Below are 24174 nucleotides of genomic sequence, written 5' to 3' on the forward strand. Positions count from 1 at the left end.
TGGGTGCGTCTTCGGTGTGGGAGGATAATTGGGGGGAATTCGTGGTGGTCAGGTACCCATGAAAAATCGGGTCGGGGCGTGGGTTGTGCTGTGGTTATCATGGTGGGTTGCCGCCGGCGTACCCTTCGCCACCGTGAGCACCTGCGCCGCCGGATTCAGCTGGGAAGGGGGAGTGTTGAGCAACCATGGATCCAGATATTGACGGTCGTTATTAGACTGTCGGCACCAAGCGGTAGGATTAAATCCGGGTGGTCGATCTAGCACTGGACGATCAAGGAGCGTCGGGGCTTCTCAACCGTTAATCTTCGATCCGTGCGCTGGCATGACACGTTCCCTTGGGATCTAATGTAGTTCGTAGGATTAGATCGGATGGCTAGATCTCCTCGATACCCCTTCGGCCAGGTACTTTTATTAAAGAGACCCTGGCTTTCTGCATAATAACCCGTAGTACAACTTCTATAGGAGTGTTAAACTGTGTCAGGAGAACTTACGAAATGACCCCTGAACTTCCTGGTATTGGTGGGCGCAGTCCAAGGAATTAGAAAATCAAAGGAATTTATATAGAAAATTAATTTTAGTGTAAAATTTATTCCAGAAACTTCTTTAATTCATAGAAAATCCATTTTAACTCTTTTTTAACCCATTCTAGTTTCTATAATTTTGTATTAATATTCTTTATCACTTAGTACCTCTATCTTAGCATGAAACCTATATTAAAATTGATCACTTAACTATTTCTGTACCAAATACATAAAACATTCGGAAAATCAGAACTTGAAATCCGTAACTCCGAATTTAGTGATTCTTGTTCCTACGATCTCGTTTCAATGTGTAGATTATTATTATATATTATGTATTCATGTTTGATGTGATGTTAATTTCTCCTATACCATGTCTGTTTGTATTGCTTCGAGTAGACGAATCAGTGACCGAGGATCCAGGTGTTCAGCAGGTAGAAGTTGCTGAGCAGGAGCTCCTTGAAGGCAAGTTGTGACCTTGACCACTTTTATTTACTCAATAATGTTCCCTATAATCATTTTGGCATGCATAGACTTAATTTTGATGGGACCCAATAGGTCACCCTAGTTTGGTTATCTTTATCCCTTGTTTACCCCTGAACTTTTGGGTAGTCTTTGCTATTGCTATATATGGTTTTAGGTGTTGAGATAACTATTACACATGGTAATTCTTTATTATTGTTCAATTTATGTTCATGATAAGACCATTATGTTAATTGGAACATGGAGCTTAACTTGAGAAACACGTGGCACCACAAGGGTGGACTGGGACGCCCTTGGCTGACTAATTAGGAAAGCTAGTGGAGGACTACCTTACCTGAAAGTCGCCTAGAGGGGGGGTGAATAGGCGAAACCTGAAAATTATAAAATTTGAACATGCACTGCCCGGGGTTAGTGTTAGAATTAATTCAGAGTGCAGAAGATAGTTCTCCTTGCTAGGAGTTGCTCAATCAATGCGGATAACTTTTGGGAGGCAACTCAAATCAATATGAGCAAAGGAACTTTTAGAGAGAGGAGAGGGGATAAACAAATCGAATGAGATCAACACAAATGAACATGACGATTTGTTTACCGAGGTTCGGTTCCAAAGAACCTAGTCCCCGTTGAGGAGGCCACAAAGGCTGGGTCTATTCCAACCCTTTCCCTCTCTCAATCGTCACTTAGACCGGTCGAGTGCTTCTTCTTAATCACATAGGTCTCTAAGACCCCACAAGGATCACCACGCACTTAGGTGTCTCTTTCTTGCTTTACAATTCACTTAGAAGGTCGAGGAAGAGATGAAGAAAGCATGATTGCTAAAACCAAGCAACAAGAGCGACAAATAACACACAGATCACACTCTCTCAAGTCACTAAGCACTAATGATCACTTGTCTTAATTGTGGGACTTGGAGAGATTGTAAGCTTTGAATGTGTCTTAGAATGGATTGCTAGCTCTTGTATTGGATGTGAATGAGTAGAGTGCTTAGATGTTCTGAATGGAAGTGGTTGGGGTTGTATTTATAGCCTCCAACCACTTCCTAGCCGTTGCTCCTTTTCTGTCGACCGCGGACGGTCCGTGCTCCTGGTCCGGATGGTCCGCCCCTGCACATCAATGGCTCAAATAGCAACGATCAGCAGTAACAGCTATACCAATGACTATAGAGCATTTAATGTGTCGTCAGATGTCAGATAAAGCAGTCACGGGCGGTCCGGCCGTGCACCCTAGACGGTCCACGAGGACGCTAAAAATGCATTTTACCGAACTTGTCACCTTCGGGGTTTCCTGGATTTTCAATGACCGGACGGTGCTCGCTTCTCCATCAGACGGTCCGTAGTGTTAACTCGTGTTTTTGCAGTGTTCCTGTCCGAGGCTCACCCTGGTGTCGCGGATGGTTCGTCGCAAGGGCTCGGACGGTCCATGCACAGGTGTTTTTCCAAAAAGCTTCTCCTGTCCGGAATGATCTATGGTATTCTCGACAGTCGACTTAGAATAGTTGTAGATGAACTTATACACCTAAGAAATGATTAACTGGGCAAACTAGTTAGTCTATAAGGTTTGTGATGGTTGTCAAATACCAAAATTGATCATAGGAAATGTTTAAGTCCATTTCCCTTTCAATATCCCCCTTTTTGGTGATTGATGCTTGTGAAGATTCTTTATCCCAACATGAGCAAGTCGGCGATGCCAGAGCCAGCCCATATTTGTCTTAGGAATTAAGCAAGTGCCTAGTTCATCATTGTTATCATTAAAATTAACTAAATATAGCTGACCATCTAACACTCCCTTAAAAGCTATTGAATCATCACTTCTTCTAAAGACAGTAACACCAACATCAGTAAATAGACAGTTGTAACCTATTTTGCATAATTGAGAAAGAGAGAGTAAGTTGTAATCTAACAATCTACAAGAAAAACATTAGAAATGGAATGGTCAGGGGATATAGCAATTTTACCCAAACCTTTGACCAAACCTTGATTTTCATCCCTGAATGTGATAGTTCTTTGGGGATCTTCATTTTCTCATGTGAGGAGAACATCCTTTTCTCCCCTATCATGTGGTTTGTGCACCCGCTATCAATTACCCAACTTGTCTCCCCAGATGCATAAACCTACAAAACAAATTTAGGCCTTGTTCTTAGGTACCCAAACGGTCTTGGGTCCTTGCACATTAGAAACAAGCACCTTGGGTACCCAAACACAAGTCTTGGGATTCTTGTGTTTGCCCCCAACATATTTGGCAACTACTTTGCCTGATTTGTTAGTTAGCACAAAAGATGCATCAAAAGTCTTAAATGAGATACTATGTTCATTTGATGCATTTGCAATTTTCTTTTTAGGCATTTTGATATGAGTTGAATGCCTAGAACTAGAAGCCTCATTACTATACATGTAAGCATGATGAGAAACAATATGAGATTGTCTAGCATGAATTTTCCTAATTTTGTGCTGAGGATAGTTCTCAGGATATAAAATGTAACCCTCTCTATCCTGAACCATGGGAGCCTTACCCTTAACAAAATTAGATAGTCTGTTTTTGGGGGCATTAAGTTTGATGTTGCTTTGGCTCCCTTGTTGGAAGCCAATGCCATCCTTAATGCTAGGGCGTCTCCCATTATAAAGCATATTACGAGCAAATTTAAATTTTCATTTTCTAACTCATGCTCGGCAATTTTAGCATTTAATTTAGCTATGTGATCATTTTGTTCTTTAATCATGGCTAGGTGATCATTCATAGCATCAATGTTAACATCTCTACGTCTAGTGCAAATGGTGACATGCTCAATAGTAGATGTAGAAATATTACTAGCATTCAATTCTTCTATCTTAGCATTTAAATTAACATTCTCAGTTCTAAGACAAGAAATTGAATCATTGCGAATGCTAAGCTCTTTAGACAAATTCTCACATTTTTCTACTTCTAGAGCATAATCATTTTTCAACTTGACAATTTTTTATTCTCCTTAACGAGCAAGTCCTCTTGGCTTTCCAAGATTTCATCTTTCTCGTTAATGGTTTCTATCAATTCATTTTTTTCTTTTGATCTTTGGTAAGGTTTGCAAAAGAGAGGTTAAGTCATCTTCATTATCACTAGAGCTACCTTCATCATCATAAGTAGTATATTTGGGGGTATCCTAGAATGTACCTTCTTCTTTTTGTCGTCCTTAGCCATGAGGCATTTGTGGCCGATGTTGGGGAAGAGAAGTCCCTTGTTGATGGCGATGTTGGCGGCGTCCTCGTCGTCGGAGGAGTCGGTGGAGCTCTTGTCAGAGTCCCATTCCTGCCCCATGTGCGCCTCGCCACCCTTCTTCTTGTAATATCTTTGCTTCTCCATCTTCATCTTCCCCTTTCTTGTCTTCGTCCCTGTCGCTGTCACTTGTATATGGACATTTTGCAATGAAGTGACCGGACTTACCATACCTGTAGCAAACCCTCTTGGAACGTGGTTTGTAGTCCTTCCCTTTCCTTTGCTTGAGGATTTGCCGAAAGCTCTTGATGATAAGAGCATCTCCTAGAGGCGTCAATTGGGACTCTACTTGGTGTAGACTCTTCCTTCTTCTCTTCCGTTGCTTTGAATGCAACGGGTTGCACCTCAGGCGTGGAGGTGACACCTTGCTCCAAGTTGACAATGTGTTTGGAGTCTTTGATCATGAGTTCAAAGCTCACAAACTTGCCGATTACCTCCTCAGGGGACATCTGTTTGTATCTAGGATCTCCACAAATTAATTGAACTTGAGTAGGATTACGAAAAACAAGAGATCTTAGAATAACCTTGACCATTTCATGGTCATCCCATTTGGTGCTCCCGAGGTTGCGTACTTGGTTAACCATCGTTTTAAGTCGGTTGTACATTGCTTGTGGATCCTCTCCTTTGTTGAGGACGAATCGACCAAGTTCTCCCTCGACCGTCTCTCGCTTGGTGATTTTGGTCACCCCGTCCCCTTCATGCGCCATCTTGAGGACATCCCAAATTTCTTTGGCATTTTTCAACCCTTGAACCTTATTATACTCTTCTCGACACAGGGAGGCGAGGAGTATAGAAGTTGCTTGGGAATTAAAATGCCTTATTTGGGCGGCCTCATCAGAGTCATAATCCTCGTCGCCCACCTATGGTGCATGCGCTCCAAACTCAACAATATCCCATATGCTTTCGTGGAGTGAGGTTAGATGGTGCCTCATTTTATCACTCCACATACAATAATCTTCACCATCAAAATATGGTGGTTTGCCTAAGGGTACAGAAAGTAGAGGAGCACATTTAGGAATACGGGGATAAAGAAAAGGCATCTTACTATACTTCTTGTGCTCTTAGCGCTTTGAAGTAGTAGACTCAGCGCCGGATGTGGAAGGTGATGAAGAGTCGGTCTCGTAGTAGATCACCTTATTCATTTTCTTTTTCTTCTTGTCACCCTTCGTATGTTACTTGATGGAGGAAGCGGATTCCTCCTTGTGCTTGTTGCTGGTCTCCTTTGACGGAATCCGTTCCTCATTCTTCGTTCCCGAGCCTCTGGGCTTTTCGCCGGTGACCATCTCCCTCTTGGCGTGTTCTCCCGACATCACTTCGAGTTGTTAGACTCTAATGAAACATAGGGCTTTGATACCAATTGAAAGTCACCTAGACGAGGGAGGTGAATAGGCGAAACCTAAAAATTATAAACTTTGAACACGCACTATGCCCGAGGTAAGTGTTAGAATTAATTCGGAGTGCGGAAGATAGTTCTCCTTGCTAGGAGTTGCTTAATCAATGCGGATAACTTTTGGGAGCCAACTCAAATCAATATGAGCAAATGAACTTTTAGAGAGAGGAGAAGGGATAAACAAATCGAATGGAGATCAACACAAATGAACACGACGATTTGTTTACCGAGGTTCGGTTCCAAAGAATCTAGTCCCTATTGAGGAGGCCACAAAGGCCGGGTCTATTCCAACTCTTTCCCTCTCTCAATCGATCACTTAGATCGGTCGAGTTCTTCTTCTTATCACACGGGTCACTAAGACCCCCGCAAGGATCACCACACACTTAGGTATCTCTTGCTTGCTTTACAATTCACTTAGAAGGTTGAGAAAGAGATGAAGAAAGCACGATTGTGAAAACCAAGTAACAAGAGCGACAAATAACACACGAATCAAACTCTCTCAAGTCACTAAGCACTAATGATCACTTGTCTTAATTGTGGGACTTGGAGAGATTGGAAGCTTTGAATGTGTTTTGGAATGGATTGCTAGTGTTTGTATTAGATGTGAATGAGTAGAGTGCTTAGATGTTCTGAATGGAAGTGGTTGTGGTTGTATTTATAGCCTCCAACCACTTCCTAGCCGTTGCTCCTTTTCGGTCGACGCGGACGGTCCGCGCTCCTGGTCCGGACGGTCCGCCCCTGCACATCAACGGCTAAAATCGCAACGGTCAGCAGTAACGGCTATATCAATAGCTATAGAGCATTTAATGCTTCGTTAGATGTCAAATAAAGCAGTCGTGGACGGTCCGGCCATGCACCCTGGACGGTCCGCGAGGACACTAAAAATGCATTTTACCGAACCCGTCACCTTCGAATTTTCCTGGTTTTTCAACGACCGGACGGTCCGTGCTTGAGGCCGGACGGTCCACGCTAGGTCTCGGATGGTGCTCGCTTCTCCGTCGGATGGTCCGTATTGTTAACTTGTGTTTTTGCAGTGTTCTTGTTTGAGGCTCACCCTGGTGCCACGGACGGTCCGCCGCAAGGGCCCGGACGGTCTGCGCATAGGTGTTTTTCCAAAAAGCTTCTCCTGTCCAGAATGATCTACGGTATTCCGGACAGTCGACTTAGAATAGTTGTAGATGAACTTATACACCTGAGAAATGATCAACTGGGCAAACTAGTTAGTCCATAATGTTTGTGATTGTTGTCAAACACCAAAATCGATTATAGGAAATGTTTAAGTCCATTTCCCTTTCATTACCCGAAAGGGGCAAGGGCAGTAGGGGAGTAGGCATGTAGTGAGGTTCTCGGATTGATTTTGCGGCGACGGCGGTCAGACGGGGGATTCCATCATTGCTTTTCCTAGAAACTGTAGCGGGTTTTCTAAAGCTAGTGGAACTTTGTAAAAGCCTCATAGTGTTACCCTGCCTCTCTTCCTTGGTAGAGGTGTATGGGGTCTATACAACCCCGTGGCAGATGGGTAACATGACTTGTGGGTACAGGGTACAAACTCTGCAGAGTGTAAAACTGGTATACTAGCCGTGCTCGCGGTCATGAGCAGCTCATGACTCTCACATGATTAAATTATGGAATTAATTCAATTTATCATTTGCATCGCATTGTGGTTCATTATTAATTTTGATCTATTATTACTCTAGTTTGGTATCTACTTATATTTAATAACTGCTAATAAAATTTGACCAACTTATTAAAAGCAATGCTCAGCTTTAACCCTTATTTGTTGATCAGCCTTACACTTCAAATGAACTCCCACCTTTGGTGAGTTCATGCACATTATTCCCCACAACTTGTTGAGCTATGATCTTTTGTGAGCTCACCCTTGCGATATAAACCCTCCCCACATGAGAAGAACAAGTGGTCTAGGAGGAGCCCTACAACGAAGAGTACGAGCTCATCTAGGTGGCGTCTCCTAGTCAGCTTGATGGCGCCAAGGAACAATTACTTAGTTCATTTTATTGTTATTGTCTATTTTTGTAAGACTTCCGCTATGTAATAATGATACTTGTGACATTTATCTCTATACACTTTGTCATTATATGTGATGTTCTTCTTTGGCGCACATATGAAACGCATCCGACTTTATCCCTTAAATCTGGGTGTGACATTTGTTGATCAGCCTTACACTAACATGAGACCCCACCTTAAGTGAGCTCATGCACATTATTCTCCACACTTGCTGAGCGATGAACATCTATGAGCTCATTCTTGCAATAAAACTTCCCCCCACAGGTGAAGAGCAGGTGCCACCCGAGGAGGAGTATTATGGCGAGTTCGACGAGGTCTAGGTGTCGTCTCTAGTCATCTTGATGGCGCCAAGGGAAAATAATGATATTAGTTCTTTCTATTTATTATCAATTATTTTGTAAGACATTTCGTTATGTTATAAAGATTGTGTCATTCGTCTCTATACACTGAGTCATTATATGTGTTGATCTAGTTTGGCGCACATATGAGACGCACCTGAGTTTGTCCCTTAAATTCGGGTGTGGCAGAAGTGGTATCAGAGCAATGTTGACTGTAGGACGTAACCTAGATAGAACTGGACAAAGCCCACACTCACTTACCTTCACTCTAATTCTTTCTATATTTTCTTGATCCTGTCTCACCTTTTGGTTGTTCTACTCTGACTACTCTTACCTTTTCTACTCTAGAAAAACCGAAGGGATTTCACACCTTGGAATCCTATATCGACGAATCCTTGAAGAGATAGGAGGCCCACACAAAAACAATAATATTTTTATCGATATTCAACTGCTTGAATGTTTGTTCTTATGATTATTGTTTGATTCGCTTCTTTGATTGAGTGAAATAGTATAGTAGGGCATCCTAGCATGTACCACCATAGGGTAATGTATTAGTATTAGGTAGGTGACACTCTAATCGATTGAGATATTGTGACCCAAAAGTTCGTGACTTACAAGTAGGGTGTTTCGTTCTTATTTATCTTATGTGCAAATCTATCTTACCCTATGTCTCTAACCTAGATGGTCAATACCATGAAGGGAGGCGTTGTCAATCTACCTGCACACATTCGCCGAAGGAGGCCAGTTGCTAATCTAGAACTGGAGATGAATCCTCCTTCGAATCCTCCACCTACTGGGACTGATGTTGTGGTTGTCGCTCAAATGCAACTGCTGTAGCAAATGTCCAACACTATGGCAGAGATGCAAGTTCAGCTCCACCACCAACAACAGCAGCCACCATCACAACTAGCACCACCCAAGGATAAGCATCACGAGTTTATTAGCCACAAGCCACCTACCTTCTCCAACTCTTCAGATCCACTCCAGGTTGATGATTGGCTGAAGACAGTGGAGAAGATGTTCAACATTGCCCAATGCATCGACAGGGAGAAGGTCCTATATGCATTGGGTCACCTCACTGGCCCCACTGCTGCCTGGTGGGATTCTTACTATGCTGCTCACGCTGCTGCTAACACATCACATGGGCAGAGTTTTCAGCTAATTTCAGAAATTATCATATTCCTACTGGGTTGATGAAGATCAAGAAGAAGGAGTTTACTTTCCCTCAAGCAGGGAAATATGTCAGTGAGTGAATACAGAGATAAATTCATTCAGTTGTCCAGAATGCTCCTGAGGAGGTTGCTGAGGATGAGAGAAAGCAGAAGCAGTTCTTGGAGGGACTCATTGGTCCACTCTAGTACCAGCTGATGTCCCATTCCTTTCCATCTTCTCAGAGGCTTCTGGACAAGGCCATAGCTCTTGAACACAAGCATGTTCAGCTTGGAGAGATGAAGAGGAAGGCCATCAACTAGGCCATTGGCAGCAACAATCGTCCTCTCTTTGCTCAGTGTCAGGGTACCCCAGCTCATTCTAGAGGAGGGTAGTAGTTTTACCAAGACACCCCAGGCCACCCCTCAGACTCCACGCCCTCATCCAGCTGCCCCAGCTGGCACCCCAGAGAGACCTACTGACCAGAACACTGCTACTAGCACTACCTGATTCAACTGCGGCGAGGTCGGGCACTATGCTAATGTTTGGCCTAAGAAGAACCCCAACACTCCAGCTCGAGGCAGTACTCAGGGCAAGCAGACTCAAACACCAACTAACAACTATGGATTCAGTATTGCCAGGGTTAATCAGATCAGTGCTGAGGCTACCGCTGATGGTTCAGACATTGCTATTGGTATGTTCCTTATTAATTGTATTCCAACATCTATACTGTTTGATTATGGAGCTTTGTATTCATTCATATCTGCTCGTTATGCTAATACGCATGAGTTGCCTTATATAATTATGCGTAAACCCATGGTAGTTATCACACCTAAGGGACCTATTGAAGCAAACTATACATGCTACAAAATTGACATAACTAAGAAATTTTTGGTCTACACCTGTAATACTAGAAGAAAGTGAAATAGATCTAATCCTGGGTATGAAGTGGTTAAAAGAATGCAATGCAGTTATATACTATGCTAAGGGAACAATTGAACTCACTAGTCCGAATGGAGATAGATTTGAAGCCAAAATCACCTTATCGCCCTCCACTAAGCCTGCTATATACCTAATAGATGGCAAATTTGTGGGTGATCATATCCGTGTGGTTAGAGATTTCTCAGATGTCTTTCCGGAGGAGTTGCCCGGAATGCCACCGGATAGGGAAGTGGAGTTTGTTATTGATCTCTTACCTGGAATCGCTCCTATTTCTAAGAGAATCTATAGAATGTCAGTAGAAGAACTAAAAGAGCTTAAGAAGCAGTTATAGGATTTAGGGTATATTCGCCCTAGTTCCTCACCTTAGGGAGCACCGGTCCTGTTTGTTCAGAAGAAGGATGTTTCCTAGAGGATGTGTGTTGATTATAGATGAGGTAATGATGTCACCATTAAAAATAAATACCCCTTACCATGTATTGAAGACTTGTTTGATCAAATGAGAGGTTCTAGGGTATTCTCTAAGATTGATCTTAGGTCGGGTTATCATCAGATGAAGATTAGGCCTTCTTATATTCCCAAGACGACCTTCTCTACTAGATATAGGGCTATATGAGTTCATCGTCATGTCATTTGGCTTGACCAATGCACCAGCCTATTTCATGAATCTGATGAATAAGGTGTTTATGGAATATCTTGGTAAGTTCGTTGTGGTATTCATCGACAACATTCTGGTTTATTCCAATGATGACGGAGAACATGAGGAACATCTGAGACTGGTATTGCAGAAGTTGAGAGATAACCAACTTTATGCAAAATACAGTAAATGCGAGTTCTGGTTGGATGAGATACCTTTTCTTGGTCATATAATATCCAAGGGAGGAATCACAGTAAATCCGCCAGAATTAAGAGAGATAGTGGGAAGGAAGATAACCGCATCAGTTACTGAGATCTGGAGTTTTCTAGGACTCGTGGGTTATTACCGCTGTTTCATCGAGGGAGTCTCTAAGATAGCAAAGCCAATGACCTCATTGTTAGAGAAGGGGAAAGAATTCAAGTGGACTTAGGCTTGCCAGGACAATTTAGTTAGCTGAAATTTAAGTTGATGTCACCTCCAATGTTGGTAATGCCAGATCTGCAAAAGGGATTTAATATATATTGTGATGCGTGTCACCTGTGCTTGGGATGTGTTCTTATGCAAGAAGGACATGTCATTGCCTATGCGTCTTGCCAGTTGAGGAACCATGAGCTAAACTACCCCACTCATGACTTAGAACTAGCTGTCGTAGTGCATGCTCTCAAGATTTGGAGACACTATATAATGGGGACCAAGTGTCAAATCTATACCGACCACAAGAATTTGAAGTATATTTTTACTCAGAAAGACCTCAACCTTAGGCAACACTGTTGGTTGGAGCTCATTAAGGATTATGACTTGGACATCCACTACCATTTGGGCAAGACGAATCTGGTTGCAGATGCCTTGAGTCGGAAGGACCATGCTCATGCAGCTATTGCTACCCAGCTACCCGAGAGGTTGGCAGATAATTTGATAGGCTCAACCTTGGAATAGTTGCTCATGCAGAAGTAGTCACTATAGAGGTGGAATCTACCTGGAGCAAGTGAAAGTGCATTCATCCCTTTTGTGGGTTTTGGTGATTTGGGTAATAAAACATTTAAAGGTCTAACAAGTTTGCTAAGTGTTGAACATGAAATTCAGTATGATGAATGTACTTGAATATTGTATAATGATCAGTGAACAAAGGTTCAACACAAGGTTAAATAACCAGTGAGACAATGCAAATGGATATAATATGGTCTCTATATTGGTTTGAATATATGGACAAGACCTGAGAAATCACCATGCATAAATATGATCAGAATAGTGGTTGAAGTGATTAAGAGGATTGGTCAAGCCAAAGTGAATAAGATATGAGGAATCGTGAATTGGCTTGGCCATATTACTATTAGTCCATATATGCTTCTATGAGAATCAAACTAGAGCTTGATTGATCTTAGCATTTATATCTAAATGACATTCAAGCAAGGTTCACAATATCAAATAAATGATTCTCTCAATGGATGCTCAATATCATGTGACTCAAGAATGGCTTGATAGGGTGAAGATAGCAAGGAAAGGGCTTCGAGGAACTAAGCGAAAGTGAAGGCTAAGCGACGGCTTGTGGAACGAGGTACCATTGCTAAGGTGAAGAGAGTACTTGCACTAAGTCGACGAACTAATCAGCAACGAAGAGTTATATTGTGTTGATGCATCAGTAAGGTGACTTGAAGCCACGAGTTGAGGTCATATATGGTGAAATGGTTCAAGTCACAGGCTCAATTTATGTTTGCTTCAAAAGGTGAGACAAAGATGTTTGTGATCCTTATGAAGCAAGGCCATGGAGAAATCACACATGAGACACCAATGACTCAAGAAGTTTACTTAATTATATTTTATTTAACTTGAGTATAGGAATTGTCGTACTATCAAGGGGATCCAAAAAGAAGGTTGGTGTTTGCCAAAGCTCAAGCCTCCAAATTCAAAAACTACTTTGAAAACCAAAATCCCTTGAACACTCTGTATGATTGTTGTTAGGATTGAGAAACTAAGAGTGTTCCTGTTGAAAAGCAGTTGAGCTTTTTCAACTGCAGTTGAACTTCACTTCAACTGTGTCTTCAGCTGCAGTTGACTTCACTTCAACTAGGGTTCAGGCAGGTTCAACCGGGGTCTAGGGCAAGTTCAACCGGGGTCCAGGCAGGTTCAACCGGGGTCCAGGCAGGTTCAACCGGGGTCCAGGACGAGTTCAACCGGGGTCCAGGCAGGTTCAACCGGGGTCTAGGGTAAGTTTAACTGTGGTCTAGACAGGTTCAACTGGGGTCCAAGGAAAGTTCAACCGGGGGTTTTCCCCAGACCTTATTGGTCAAAACCGGTTGAACCGGCCCTAGGGGTGGTTCAACCGGTGTCAGGGTCAACTTATTGGTCTGACCTCCTGACTGGCCGACTGACTGTCAGTCTGACCACCAGGCAGTTGAACCGCCCTAGGGGCAGTTCAACCGGTGTCAGGACCTATTGAACAGTCTGCTGACTGGTAGATTGACTGTCAGTCTGACCACCAGGCAGTTCAACCGTCCCTAGAGGCGGTTCAACCGGTCCTCCACAGCAAAATCAGCCCAACGACTAGTTTTTGAGCCCCACCTATATATACTCACACATACCCCTCTCCCCACACAAGAGCACGACCCAAACTCCATTTCTAACTTGAGAAACACCTCCCACTCTCTCTCACACATCTCTTGCCTCTCCCATTTCAAATCTCTGGAGAGAAATCTTTGAGTGAGTTTGAGAGCTGCGGTTTTTGTGCTTCATCTCTAAATCCCTCTTGCTCTTCTTGATTCGAGCTTTGGTACTACATCGAGTTCTTTGTGGATTCATTACTCTTGGAGCTTCTAGCTCCTAGACGACTAGGTGTCGCTTGTGAGTCTCCAAATCTTGTGAAAGACCACAAGAAAGTTTGTATTACCCGCTCGTTTGAGCAAAGATTAGTGTGTGGGCTTGACCTTTGTGGTCGGTAAAGGGAGGATTAGGGTTGAAAGAGACTCAACTCTTTGTGGGCGCCTCAACAAGAAAGTAGGGCACCTTGGTGGTGTGACCAAACCTCGGGATAAATCTTGTGTCTCTTGTGTTCTTGCTCATTGTGTTTGTTTGTGTTCTTGGTTCTCTCAGCATTCCATGGAAGATTTGTTTATATCTTTTTGGTGTGTAGATTTTGAGAAGTGCCCTTCTAAGATCTACTACTTTGAACCATGTGGATCATCTAGAAAATCTCATTTCCAAAGTTAACTTGGTGAATTTCGAGATCAATTTAGTTTTATATCTCATTCTTTAGTTGACTTATGCAAACCGGTTGAACCGGTTTTGACACCGGCTGAACCGATTTTACCCAGTTCGTTTCTAGTTTTTGTTGAAAAAGTTTCTGCTTGCCTATTCACCCCCTCTAGGCAACTTTCAATTGGTATCAGAACCTAATCCTCGTTCTAATGCTAAACCGTGTGAGGAAAAGATCATGTTAGGGGGACTAAGGAATGAAAATGCTTCTAAGCTTGAAAAAGTTGAGTTTACCTCGACTTCATCTTTTAGTGTAGATGTTGATCCTAGGGCAATAGACCTTGCCATGAGAATCGCCGAAAGAATGTTCCTCAAAATGAAGGAAGATGAGGCGAAGAACAGGATTGAAGAAGAAGAAAATGATCGTTGGAGACCAAACGACGAATCCACCTCTTCACAAGGTTCGTCTTTCAAATCCACTTCTCATATGTGCTTTGTCGCTAATGGGAGTGACACTGAAAGCGAAAGTGTGGATGAGGAGGAGCATGAAAGTGATAGTGAAGATGAGGATGGTGTTCAACAATTCTTCGCTCAACTAAGCAAGAAAAATTAGATGAGCTTGCTCAAACTCATGAAAAGAGCGGAAGAACAAAAAGAAATTCTTCATAAGTAAGAAGATTTCCTCATCAGAAAAATCGAAGACTTAGAGAAGTTGACCAAAGAGCATGAGAAGCTAAAGTGCTCTCATGATGATTTGGTCCAAAGGTATGAAGATATTTCAATTGAGCAAATTAGAGCTATTAATCATTCATCATATATTGCTCAATTAGAAAATAAAAATGTTATGCTCAAGAACACAATAGAAAAGTTAAATATTGAAAAACTAGCTTTGCAAGAAAAACATGATATGCTTGCGTGCTCTCATAATAAATTTATGGATTCACATATCATGTTAGAAATGGCTCATGAGGTTGTGTTAACTAATTTGAAATCATACCAACCTCACATATGCACATGTACTCAAATAGAAACTATATTATCATGTGCTAACAAATGTTGTTATCAAGAAAGCCAATCTTCCAATGAGCTAGAAATTTCAGGAATTAGTGATATTTCTGTCACACAAGAAAATAAAGAGGTCAAGGAAGAAGTTGGAAGGCTAAGAAGGAGCTTAACTCTTTTGAAGGGAAAGTGTCATGCTAAACCTTCTCACGATAACCGTGATAACATGGTGAAGAAGCTTGAGAAGGGGACAACCGTAGCATGCACAAACCCCCTTCAAAAGAATGCTAAGTTTCCTAAAAAAGGCATGAGAAAACATCAAGAGAAGAAAGCCAAAGCACATGACAAGTGCCTCAACCACGCCTCCACATGCTCCACACAAGGTAACAAACAAGCCACTCTTCCAAATAAGAGAAGGTGCACTAGAAAGTGTTATCAATGTCATGAGAAGGGACATGAGATTGTAATACCCAATTTGTAAGAGAGAATATAAAAGGAGAAAAAAATTATTTCCTTTATTTATATGTGTGGGTTGTATCTATTTACCATCACATGTGAACACCATATTAAAAAAAGATAATTAATAAATGATATGCCACTAAATTGTGCATCATGCTGGACTTTATTGTGTGTGCATTTTGTAACAATATAAAAGTAATATAAAAAGAAATATATTAATATCCAAATTTGGAGATTTAATCCTAACTTGCAAATCAGGGTTAGAGAAGGGAAAAATGCTATACCAAAGAAATAAATAAATAAAGGATATATATATATATAAACAATTAAACCTTCCATATTATTGGGTACAATTTGTACATTTAAATGAGTCTAGAATTCAATTAAAATTGGATTCAAATTCAATTAAAATTGGATTCAAATTGGAATTCTAGAAACGAAAAGGGAAAGAAATAAAGAAAAAGAAACAGTCTCGTGGGCCGAAATAGCCAGCCGACCCATACCATTTTTTACCCAACCACGCACGGCCCACCAGTTTTCTCACTGCACGACCCGACCAACGAGCGTGGGCGCTGACACATGGGACCGATACGTCGGCCTCTGCGCGCGCCAGCTCGGTCGCGGGTGACCGAAAACCATGAGAGCACGGTCACTGAAAGTGGGTCCCGCAATCAGCTAGTCCCACACGCGCAACCTCCTTCTCTTTTTCGCTGATTTGTGGGGTCCTCCCGTCATTCTCTGACCGGTTCTTCCCCAATGGCGTGCGAGGACTTTGTGGGAGATCCGTGGGATTATGGTTGAGGGGGGAGCTCAGGGATAAAAGTTACCCTGCGACTACCTAGCCCTCTCTCCCTCTATTGCACACCCACGCCCGCGACCCCCTACAACTACTGCACACCGAGCTGCGCCGTCGAGAGAGAGAAGGGAGATGCGGGACTGCCACCGTGGTGCCACACCCATACCGGCGTTGGGGCCTGGGCGTGTTGGCCAGGGAGCTTCTTGGGCGCACCTAGAACTGCACCGTGGTGACCGCGGGCGTGAAGGTGTGGGCATCGTGGAGGAATTTCTCACCGGTGCTGCGGGTCGCGCGTCGCCGCGTGCCATCGCCACCACGCCGCGTGGTATCGGAGCAAATGTTGACTGTAGGACGAAACCTAGATAGCAATGGACAAAACCCTTACCTACTTATCTTACTATGATTCATTCTATACTTATCTTATCTTGATCTTGTCTCACCTTTAGCTGTCATACTCTGATTTCTTTTACCTTTTCCACTCTAAGACAGGATGGATTTCACACCTTGGAATCCTACAATTATGAACTTTTTCAGAGATAGGAGACCTAAGACAAAATTAAAACTATTTTCTCTATAAAAAATGTTGGTTGATTGTTCTGATGATAAATGCTTGATTTGCTTTTTTGATTGATTGAAACATTATAGTTGGGGATCTTAGCATGTACCACCATAAGGTAATGTATTAGCTTTAGTAGGTGACACACTAATCTACTTAGTTAATAAATTCCTCGCAGTAACATTCCTCGTAATTACTCGCCTTGTCTACAATCCTTCCTTTCTTACCCTGTGTTTCTAACCCAGATGGGCTACCCCCATAGTGTTGGAAGAAAGCAGTATAGATCTGATCCTTGGTATATCATGGTTAAGAAAGGCAAAGGCCAATATACTATGTGGTAGGGGTACTGTAGAACTCACCAGCCCTAAAAGAGAAAGATTTCAAGTTGAAATTGCAGTAACTACCTCTTCCGGACGTGCGATGTTCTTTATAGCTGAGGAGTTTGTTGGTAACAACATCCGGGTGGTTAGAGATTTTTTGGATGTCTTTACAGAGGAGTTACCAGGGATGCCACCAGATAGGGAAGTTGAGTTTGTTATTGATCTCCTACCTGGGACTGTTCCTATTTCTAAACAGCCATATAGGATGTCCATAGAAGAGTTAAAGGAACTTAAGAAGCAGTTAACGGAGTTACAAGAGGCTGGGTACATTCGTCCGAGTTCCTCACCTTGGGGAGCACCGGTTCTGTTTGTACAGAAGAAGGATGGATCACAAAGGATGTGTGTGGATTATAGATCCCTTAATGATGTTACTGTGAAGAACAAGTATCCGTTACCCTGCATTGAGGATTTATTTGATCAGATGAGAGGTGCAAGGGTATTCTCGAAGATTGATCTCCGATCGGGTTACCATCAAATGAAGATTAGGCCATCGGATATCCCCAAGATAGCTTTCTCGACTCGATATGGATTATATGAGTTCACGGTTATGTCATTTGGACTAACTAATGCACCAGCTTATTTTATGAATTTGATGAATAAGGTGTTTATGGAGTATTTGGACAGATTTGTCGTAGTATTCATCGACGATATTCTTATTTATTCCAAGAGTGATAGCGATCATGAGGAACATCTGAGATTGGTGCTACAGAAGCTACGGGATAATCAACTCTATGCCAAGTACAGTAAATGCGAGTTTTGGATTGATGAGGTACCATTCCTTGGACATATCATTTCTAATGGAGGGATATAAGTGGATCCTGCTAAAGTCAAGGAGATTATGGCGTGGAGCATACCCACTACCATTACTGAGGTCCGGAGTTTCTTTGGACTTACAGGATATTATCGGAGATTTATTGAAGGATTTTCTAAGATCGCTAAGCCTATGACCTCGCTTCTGGAGAATGGAAGAGAGTTTAAGTGGGACGAGAAGTGCCAAGACAGCTTTGATAAATTGAAGAAGAGATTGATGTCACCACCAGTGTTGGTTATGCCAGATCTATAGAAGGGATTTGATATATATTGTGATGCATGTGGCCAAGGCTTAGGATGTGTGCTCATGCAAGAAGGACATGTGATCGCCTACGCGTCTCGTCAGTTGCGGAAACACGAGTTGAACTACCCCACTCATGACTTAGAACTGGCAGCCGTTGTGCATGCGCTTAAGATTTGGAGACATTATATTATGGGAACCAAGTGTCAAGTATTCACGGATCATAAGAGTTTGAAGTATATATTTGTCGGGGACCATAATTAGGGGTACCCTCAAGGCTCCTAATTCTCAGCTGGTAACCCCCATCAGCATAAAGCTGCAAAGGCCTGATGGGTGCGATTAAGTCAGGGATCAGTCCATTCGAGGCACTCGATCACGCCTCGCCCGAGCCTAGCCTCGGACAAGGGCAGCCGACCCCGGAGGATTTCCGTCTCGCCCAAGGCCCCCCTCCAGCGGCGAACATATTTCCGGCTCGCCCGAGGCCCTGTCTTCGCCAAGAAGCAACCCTGACCAAATCGCCGCACCGACCAGCCAAATCGTAGGAGCATTTAATGCAAAGGTGGCCTGACACCTTTATCCTGACGCGCGCCCCCCAGCCGGCAGAGCCGAAGTGACCACCGTCACTTCGCCGCTCCACTGACCGGCCCGACAGAAGGACAGCGCCGCCTGCGCCACTCCGACTGCGGTGCCACTTGACAGAGTGAGACTGACAGGCAGTCAGGCCCGGTCGAAGGCACCATAGGAAGCTCCGCTTCGCCCGACCCAGGGCTCGGACTCGGGCTAAGTCCCATAAGACGACGAACTCCGCTCCGCCCGACCCAGGGCTCGGACTCGGGCTAAGTCCCGGAAGACAGCGAACTCCGCTCCGCCCGACCCAGGGCTCGGACTCGGGCTAAGTCCCAGAAGACGGCGAACTCTGCTCCGCCCGACCCAGGGCTCGGACTCGGGCTAAGTCCCGGAAGACGGCGAACTCCGCTCCGCCCGACCCAGGGCTCGGACTCGGGCTAAGTCCCGGAGGACGGCGAACTCCGCTCCTCCCGACCCAGGGCTCGGACTCGGGCTAAGTCCCGGAAGACGACGAACTCCGCTCTGCCCGACCTAGGGCTCGGACTTGGGCTCAGCCCCAGAAGACGACGAACTCCACTCCGCCCGACCCTAGGGCTCGGACTCCGCCCTGGCCTCAGCCGACGGCCTCCGCCTCGCCCGACCCAGGGGCTCGGACTCAACCTCGGCCATGGAAGACAGACTCGACCTCGGCTTCGGAGGAGCTTCCACATCGCCCAACCTAGGGCGCAGACCAGCCACGTCAACAGGAGGCGCCATCATCACCCTACCCCGAGCTGACTCGGGCCGTAGGAAACAAGACCGGCGTCCCATCTGGCTCGCTCCGCCAGATAGGCAATGATGGTGCCTCGCATACTCTGTGACGACAGCGGCTCTCAGCCCCCTTACGGAAGCAAGAGGACGTCAGCAAGGACTCAACCGCTCCGACAGCTGTCCCTCCGCCAGGCTCCATCGCTCCTCCGACGGCCACGACATCACCCCAGCTGGGTGCCAAAATCTCTCCGGCTGCCACAACGGCATGTACTTAGGGCGCTTGCTCTCCTCCGCTAGACACGTAGCACTCTGCTACACCCCCATTGTACACCTGGATCCTCTCCTTACGCCTATAAAAGGAAGGACCAGGGCCCTCTTAGAGAGGGTTGGCCGCGCGGGGACGAGGACGAGACAGGCGCTCGCTTGAAGCCGCTCGCTCCCTCTCCCGCGTGGACGCTTGTAACCCCCTACTGCAAGCGCACCCGTCCTGGGCGCGGGACGAACATGAAGGCCGCAGGATTTCCACCTCTCTCATGCCCATCTCCGGCCACCTCGCTTTCCCCCCTTCACGCTCGGCCTCGCGCTCGACCCATCTGGGCTGGGGCACGCGGCGACATTCACTCGTCGGCTTAGGGACCCCCCGGTCTCGAAACGCCGACAGTTGGCGCGCCAGGTAGGGGCCTGCTGCGTGTTGACGAACAGCTTCCCGTCAAGCTCCAGATGGGCAGTCTCCAGCAACCTCTCCAACCCGGGACGGTGCTCCGTTTTGGGAGTCTTGAGTTCCTGTCCCTCGACGGCAGCTACGACATGATACTCCTTCCACCGTCGCGCGACAACGACAATGGCGGCCGACAGCCTGCCCGCCGGCGGCGGAATCGACGACGTCTTCCCCGCGTGGTGGAAGAACAACCTTCGAGCTCATCCTACCCTCTTCCCCGTAGACGGAGGGGAAGGCGGGGCAACCAAGGCCAAGCAGGAGGCAGCGCCTCGTCGGCTGTCGAGCGAGTCGACAGCGCCGGCACCCCAACGGGGGGCGCACCGGGTATCGACTTCGCACTTGAGACGAAGACGAGCGCCGTCTCCCCGCGACACGCCAATCCCAAGCAAGCGGACGACGCCAGCACGCTCGCGAAAAGCTTGCTGGACGTCACCCTCGTACCTGCGACGACGGTGCAGTCAGTCCCCGACGTGACTTTATCGCCGCTCGTCGACCAAGAGGTACCGACCGATTCCCATCCCACGTCATTTGGATTCAGCCTCAACCCGCCTAGCGACCCCGCTTTGGCGGGCGCTCTCGTAGAGGCGAGTCCAAACCCACTGGGGTTTCGTATGCGGTCACCTTGGGACCGGCTGACGGACGTCTCGACCTACGGGCCCTCCGGGTCCGAGGAAGACGACGAGCCCAGCTTCTGTTGGGATTTCTCTAGACTTGGCAACCCCAGTGCCATGCGGGACTTCATGACCGCATGTGACTACTGCCTCTCCGACTGTTCCGACGGTAGCCGTAGCCTCGGCGACGAGGACTGCGGCCCAAGTCGCGAATGCTTCCACGTCGATCTAGGGGGTCCCTCCGAAGGCAACCATCTCGGCATGCCGGTGGACGGTGATCTCCCTAGGCCGGTGCCTCGCGTTGACATCCCACGGGAGCTAGCTGTGGTCCCCGTTCAGGCGGGGGGCCATGACCCACAGCTCGAGAAAATCCGCGGGGTGCAGGCCAGGCTCGACGAGGGAGCAGGAGCGCTTGAGCCGATCCGCCGGGACGTCGGGCAGGCATGGGCGGGCCAACCCCCGGCCGGAGAAATACGTCATCTACCCCAGGGCTTCCAGCACCGCATCACCGACGACGTCAGGGTCAGGCCACAACCCGCATCTAGTGGGGTCGGCCAGAACCTGGCTGCAGCAGCGATGCTTCTCCGCGCGATGCCGGAGCCATCAACCACCGAGGGGCGGCGAATCCAGGGGGAGCTCAAGAATCTCCTAGAAGGCGCCACGGTCCGACGGGCCGAGAGCTCTACCTCCCGAAGGCAGGGGTACCCCTCGGAACCTCATGCCGCGACTTCCCAATTCATGCGGGAAGCCTCGGTCTACACCGGGCGCACGCGCAACACCGCGCCTGCGGCCCCGGGTCGCCTCGGCAACGAGCACCATCACCGCGATCGTCGGGCCCACCTCGACGAGTGGGTGCGCCGAGGCTACCACCCCAGGCATGGGGGACGCTATGACAGCGGGGAGGTTCGGAGTCCCTCGCCCGAACCACCCGGTCCGCAGGCCTTCAGCCGGGCCATCCGACGGGCGCCGTTCTCGACCCGGTTCCGACCCCCGACTACTATCACAAAGTACTCGGGGGAGACGAGACCGGAACTGTGGCTCGCGGACTACCGTCTGGCCTGCCAACTGGGTGGAACGGACGATGACAACCTCATCATCCGCAACCTCCCCCTGTTCCTCTCCGACACCGCTCGCGCCTGGTTGGAGCACCTGCCTCCGGGGCAGATCTCCAACTGGGACGACCTAGTCCAAGCTTTCGCCGGCAATTTCCAAGGCACGTACGTGCGCCCCGGGAATTCCTGGGACCTCCGAAGCTGCCGACAGCAGCCGGGAGAGTCTCTCCGGGACTACATCCGGCGATTCTCGAAGCAGCGCACCGAGATGCCCAACATCACCGACTCGGATGTCATCGGCGCGTTCCTCGCTGGCACCACCTGCCGCGACCTGGTGAGCAAGCTGGGTCGCAAGACCCCCACCAAGGCGAGCGAGCTGATGGACATCGCCACCAAGTTCGCCTCCGGCCAGGAGGCGATCGAGGCTATCTTCCGAAAGGACAAGCAGCCCCAGGGCCGCCCATTAGAAGATGCTCCCGAGGCGTCAACTCAGCGCGGCGCCAAGAAGAAGGGCAAGAAGAAGTCGCAAGCGAAACACGACGCCGCCGACGCGGACCTTGTCGCCGCCGCCGAGTACAAGAACCCTCGGAAACCCCCCGGAGGTGCCAACCTCTTCGACAAGATGCTCAAGGAGTCGTGCCCCTATCACCAGGGGCCCGTCAAGCACACCCTTGAGGAGTGCGTCATGCTTCGGCGCCACTTCCATAGGGCCGGGCCACCCGCGGAGGGTGGTAGGGCCCACGACGACGATAAGAAGGAAGATCACCAAGCAGGAGAGTTCCCCGAGGTCCGCGACTGCTTCATGATCTACGGTGGGCAAGCGGCGAATGCCTCGGCTCGGCACCGCAAGCAAGAGCGCCGGGAGGTCTGCTCGGTGAAGGTGGCGGCGCCAGTCTATCTAGACTGGTCCGACAAGCCCATCACCTTCGACCGAGCCGATCACCCTGACCATGTGCCGAGCCCGGGGAAATACCCGCTCGTCATCGACCCCATCATCGGCGACGTCAGGCTCACCAAGGTCCTCATGGACGGAGGCAGCAGCCTCAACATCATCTACGCCGAGACCCTTGGGCTCCTGCGTGTCGATCTGTCCTCCGTCCGGGCAGGCGCTGCGCCCTTCCATGGGATCATTCCCAGGAAGCGCGTCCAGCCCCTCGGACAACTCGACCTTCCCGTCTGCTTCGGAACACCCTCCAACTTCCGAAGGGAGACCCTGACGTTCGAGGTGGTCGGGTTCCGAGGAACCTACCACGCGGTACTGGGAAGACCATGCTACGCGAAGTTCATGGCCGTCCCCAACTACACCTACCTGAAGCTCAAGATGCCGGGCCCCAACGGGGTCATCACCGTCGGCCCCACGTACAAACACGCGTTCGAATGCGACGTGGAGTGCGTGGAGTACGCCGAGGCCCTCGCCGAGTCCGAGGCCCTCATCGCCGACCTGGAGAGCCTCTCGAAGGAGGTGCCAGACGTGAAGCGTCATGCCGGCAACTTTGAGCCAGCGGAGACGGTTAAGTCCGTCCCCCTCGACCCCAGCGGCGACGCCTCCAAGCAGATCCGGATCGGCTCCGGTCTCGATCCCAAATAGGAAGCAGTGCTCGTCGACTTTCTCCGCGCGAACGCCGACGTCTTCGCGTGGAGTCCCTCGGACATGCCTGGCATACCGAGGGATGTCGCCGAGCACTCGCTGGACATCCGAGTCGAAGCCCGACCCGTCAAGCAGCCTCTGCGCTGATTCTACGAGGAGAAGCACAGAGCCATAGGCGAGGAGATCCACAAGCTAATGGCGGCAGGGTTCATCAAAGAGGTATTCCATCCCGAATGGCTTGCCAACCCTGTGCTTGTGAGAAAGAAAGGGGGGAAATGGCGGATGTGTGTAGACTACACTGGTCTCAACAAAGCATGTCCGAAGGTTCCCTACCCTCTGCCTCGCATCGATCAAATCGTGGATTCCACTGCTAGGTGCGAAACCCGGTCTTTCCTCGATGCCTACTCAGGGTATCATCAAATCAGGATGAAAGAGTCCGACTAGCTCGCGACTTGAAAGGCGTACAGAGGGTCATGGGATGTCTCGCGGCTCTGAGCCGCTTCATCTCACGCCTCGGCGAAAGAGGTCTACCTCTGTACCGCCTCTTGAGGAAGGCCGAGTGCTTCACTTGGACCCCTGAGGCCGAGGAAGCCCTCGGGAACCTGAAGGCGCTCCTCACAAAGGCGCCTATCTTGGTGCCCCCAGCTACCGGAGAAGCCCTCTTGGTCTACGTCGCCGCGACCACTCAGGTGGTTAGCGCCGCGATTGTGGTCGAGAGGCAAGAAGAGGGGCA

Source organism: Zea mays, chromosome 2 (assembly GCF_902167145.1).
Source record: "Zea mays cultivar B73 chromosome 2, Zm-B73-REFERENCE-NAM-5.0, whole genome shotgun sequence".
Classification (NCBI taxonomy): domain Eukaryota; kingdom Viridiplantae; phylum Streptophyta; class Magnoliopsida; order Poales; family Poaceae; genus Zea; species Zea mays.